The 4687-nt window shown below is 40.4% G+C and overlaps 1 protein-coding gene across 1 annotated transcript in view; it reads left to right on the forward strand.

Moving 5' to 3' along the window:
* Window positions 1-503: 503 nt before the first annotated feature.
* hivep3a (HIVEP zinc finger 3a) overlaps window positions 504-4687 on the forward strand; it is a 57276-nt gene continuing 53092 nt past the window's right edge. Inside the window, exons 1-2 of the mRNA XM_085396531.1 lie at window positions 504-666; window positions 951-1063. The gene's annotated coding sequence lies outside the window, so the exon portion shown is untranslated. The remainder of the gene's footprint in view (window positions 667-950; window positions 1064-4687) is intronic.

The raw sequence follows: 4687 nt of genomic DNA on the forward strand, positions 1-4687 counted from the left end.
ACTCTCACGCGTCAGGAAAGAAATTATGTAGTTTAACATGAGCGTAGTTTGTTTGTCTAATGTTGTTGGGCTGTAACATTACTGTAAGGTGACGGGTCTCCTGGTAGCGCGCCTAGGTTTGTGTCTTGCGCTCCAGCGGTGGCATGACGTAGCCCTCAGTTAAGCTCGTCTTAATAATAAACACGCAAAGCGGAAATTAAGCGACTAGACCACCAGAATAACTGCACAGAAACGTCACCACGTTCGGATTTTATTGCTGTTTATTAGCAAAACCTGTTTTACTGGTTCACGTATACTTCTTAATAAGTTACAAATGATTTTGTGTTGAGGTGACTGGTGTTGCCTTAATTTTTGCTTCACTTCAGAAATATTATTACTGAAGGCTATTGAAGCTGTTCCTGCTTTCTTGTGCTTGTTTGTTTGAAAAGCAATGGCCGGAAATACTTCATTTTTAATTTACCGGACATTGACAGCAATGATGCTAGCGCGATGGCAAATTACAGCGTACACTTTTGGGGGAATTCGCTTCGTCCCGCTACAACTACCGCATCTGGACTGGACTAATTACGTTAGCTGGTAACAACTACGCTTCTTCTCCGCCTGGTGTGACACAGAAAGCTTCTGTCCGAGTCCACAGGATAGGGAGCCGGAATTCGGCAGCTGGAGGTGTTACGATAAATTAGCATAAATACTATTATCTGATGTGCTGTATGAGGTGTTACTGAATTATGCTAGTAACAAGCTAGCTAGAATGGCATGTGGCGATTCCGGTTTTAAATGTGACATTTGGCTGTCATGAGTGAAGCTTTAACCTAAGCCCATTGACTTTGGTTTATTTATTTGTTTTCAAACAAACGTTAAAGCTATAGTTTGTAAATAAAATAAGCGACGATTTATTTTCGTCCCGTCAACGCCACAAGACTAATGGCATGGTTTTTTTTCGCTTTTAGTTTGAACGCAAATCTGGTCATTTCCTGTCTCCTCTCGGACAACCTCGGTTGACTTAACGCAGCTGGTGAAGCAGTGGACGCACCGCAGGGAAGTGAAGTTGAGCATCCTGCAGGTAATGTAAGCTCATATATGGTGTCAAGGGGGCGTTGTTTGAAATATTACCATTTGTTGTGCTATTTTAGTGTATTTGTAGCATTGTACACGCCTTTGCTAAATAGTTGTAATCCAGCGTGTTTTTTCTAGTCGCTATTTGTTATGAATGGTAAAATTAAAATATAGTCAACATATGGTGACTAGCACGGGCAGAGCAGTCGGAGGACGCTTTTATGCGTTTGTAATATTTCCTGCTTGCACGATAGAAATGTACGCGGCTACCTGAGCTGCTGGTGGGCTTGCCCATTCCCAAAACTGGCTTCATTCATTGTCTGCGAGAGGGAGGAGGTGATGGTGGTGAGCTGCGGCAAGTCGGTCAGAAGTGAACATAAAGGGACAGGAAGTGCATTGATTTCAGCCTAAATTAACGCCTTGTGACATAGAATACGTGGGTAACTGGGGATAAAAACAGCTGGGTGGTGTTAAAATTGTGTGTGAAGTGAACAGCGCGGAGCTGTGGTTGAGAAAAAAAAAAAACACAGGAGGAGAAGTGTTTGGGATTTTTTTTACGACGCCGTTTTATTTTGAAATCACGTGGATGGTGGGTTTTTTTCAGTAAACTTGACGCCGAACGTAGTAGCTCACCTTGGCTCTGTGTGTGGCATTATGTGGAAAAATTGGAGTGGTCTGCCTCTGCGTGTCCTGGGTGTTTTGCTAAATCTGTATTTCCTTCTTGTGACAGGGCTGCGGCTTGAAAACGCTGCTGTGCGAGTATTCAGTGCCTTAAATCGCAACAGCTATCTCCTTTCACCCAGTCACTCCGTTTAAAAGCCCCCAAACTTGCTGTTTTACACAGGTGTGAATCACTGCTCGTGGTTTGTTATTGATTAGTCAGTGTTTGAGTCGGCAGCGCGTGATGTTGCTCGGGGCTTCAGCAGCTCTTTGTAGCAAACTAGCCTCCATTCAAAAAAATCTGGCACTTCAATATTTATTAATTCTTCTGAAAGTGCGCATGCTCAAGAACACTGTTTCTTTCTCACTTTTTTGTGGTCAGTGTAGCATCCACCTACGAGCACTTTTATTCCCATTTTTGTGTAGAAAGACAACCCTGTATGTTCAGGACCACCACCACCCCTCTCCCCCCATTTATTAAAAAAAAAAAAAAAAAGATTTTCGTCATACCGTTGTGAGCAACATGGAGTAAAATGCGAGATTTTCTGAACGGACTCACGCTACACGCAACGGAAAAAGGCAGCTACGCTGTCTGCATTACGCCTTCCCCTTGCTCGGACATTTCTGCATAACCTGCTTGGCAAAGAATCCAATATGACATCATGCGTGAGAAGAAAAGCACTGATAATGTTACATAATCACAACTGAGCTTAAATTGGTGGGCTTGATTTGTATGTCAGTGTGGTTGCCAAATGGATAAACTTTACTGTCCCTGTGTTGTATGTTTGGATTTCTGTAGCACCAGTTGCTAATTACTAGTTGAGATGAAAATGGTGTGTACCTACAAAAGGGCAAGATTTATTGTACTGCTCTGAGCTAAAAATGATGCTGGATTCCAGGGCATCTGGGGACAGCTGTGGCTGCTGACTTTGCTACAAAAACAACAGTGTTGTTAGTTAATCCTTTTTTTTGGGGGGGGGGGGGGGGGGGGATAGTCACTGATTATCTAAATCCACTTGTTCCTTCAAACGTTTCATGTTATTTCCTTTTACTAAATGACTGAATTGGGGTTCAGTTTTTCATTGTAAACATGTGTTTCTGCTCCTGCTGAAGTGAAACATGTTTCTAGGAAATACTAATGGATCACAGTCATAAATTATTGCTCATCATGAGTCAAGCTGGGTAAAGCAGTTTGCTTCATAGTTTCGATTTTACACGTCTCATATGGTCATGTCTCGCTTTGTAGTGAAAGGGTCAGATTTTTGGCATTCCCTGGAAAGGCTTCATGTTAAAGCCTTGGGGCTGTGACTGTGGTTGTTTATTATAATCTTCTCTTCCCCCTGTGCTTCACCTTGTGAAGGGTGCGCAGGGGACACAACAGTGCAGCACTGGGTCTTCCAGCAGTCAGTGGTGTTCTCCGTGCCTGCATCAATCACTCACTCACTCCCAAGAGGAGCAGAGGCAGCTCCTGTCAGTTATAGGATAAATAAATAAGATAAGATAAGATAACCTTTATTAGTCCCACACGTGGGAAATTTGTTTTGTCACAGCAGGAAGTGGACAGTGCAAAAGTTATGAGGCAAAAATTAGAATACAATAAGAATAAATACAGTACAGAATATGAAATGCATGAAAGCACAGCTTAATATTTTTGAAGCAGAAAGCTGTTTGTGTTGCTGTAAATATTAACTAAAGCCTCCTTTTGAAAGGATTCCCATTAATCTCATGTAGTTTAACGTGTGTCATGATCAGGGCTTAAAGTAGACTTTGGAACCTAAGATCCATGTTGTGCTGGAGCAGAGGAAAATGACTGAGTTCTGGTGTTCTTGTTTCATTTGTCGATTGTCCATTTAATAGCTGCACCTCTGACGTTTACTTCTCAAGCGACCAGCAGATAATTCATAAAGGTATCGCACAAATGATGGAAAAATAATAATTGTTTCATATCTGTTGCTTTGTTGTTCACATAATTATTTAGTTTTAGTTAATTTAGTCAATTCTGTTCAAGTGCAATCTTGAGTCAGTCCATATCTCCTTCCAATGAGCAAATTCTTTTTGTAATTTTTTTTTTTTTTTTTTTAAAGGTGGCTTTAAGCAATTGTTCTCCTGGCTTTACAGAATTAGTATACTCCCAGTATCTCAATCTAACTATTTTCTGAGCAGCGTGTTGTTGTTTTGGGGGTTTTTTGGTTTGTTTTTTTTGCCTTCTTGTTTGTTAATTTATAAAGGGTTGAACCTGTTTAGTGTATACACATAATGAACAATTTACGCACTTTGTTACTAGCAGCATTTTGGAAAAACACATGAAAATGACAAAGATAACAGTTTGGCATATCTTCGCATGGTGTCCAGTGTCTTCTTAAAAAAAAATTGAGGAATCTGGACAAGTGCAGGACAAAAGAAGTAGCAGAAAGTACAGCAGTATCTAAAAATTGCGATTAAGAAATCAGAGAAAGTCCAGCAACGACCTGAGACACGCCCTGAGAAATGCATTTGTGCCTTCAGTTGACCCCTCTGTTCACCAAAGCTTATCAGAAATGGTCTACAAGGCACATTGTGGAACATTCAGTCATGGACTGGCCTCCTCAGAGCCCAGACCTCAACGTTACTGAAGCAGTGTCCTAGCAAACATTACCCGTTGAATAACTGTTAGTATTTCTATGTTTATTCATGGTTGGAAAACAGTTCCAAAATGAAACTTGAGTTCAGTGTTGCCTAGATGTTATTTGACTTTCTAGTAAGAGAAAATTTCTGTTCGCTAATTATTTTCTGCTATCTTTGTATTAATTAGAATAAAATGAAATGTGAAAAAAAGTTTCTCAGTAGATTGAATTTAAAAAATAGAAAAGTAGCCTATAATGCTTTCATAAATGTGGAGGAGATCATTTTAAGAGTCTGTGTCAGCATACCACAAATTAAATACAATTTAAATGTAGCTAATACTAGTCTGTATGCTTTCTTCCTTTTTTTT

This window comes from Rhamphochromis longiceps, linkage group LG22, assembly GCF_057381845.1.
Source record: "Rhamphochromis longiceps isolate RC_006_pf linkage group LG22, R_longiceps_female_GT1.1, whole genome shotgun sequence".
Classification (NCBI taxonomy): domain Eukaryota; kingdom Metazoa; phylum Chordata; class Actinopteri; order Cichliformes; family Cichlidae; genus Rhamphochromis; species Rhamphochromis longiceps.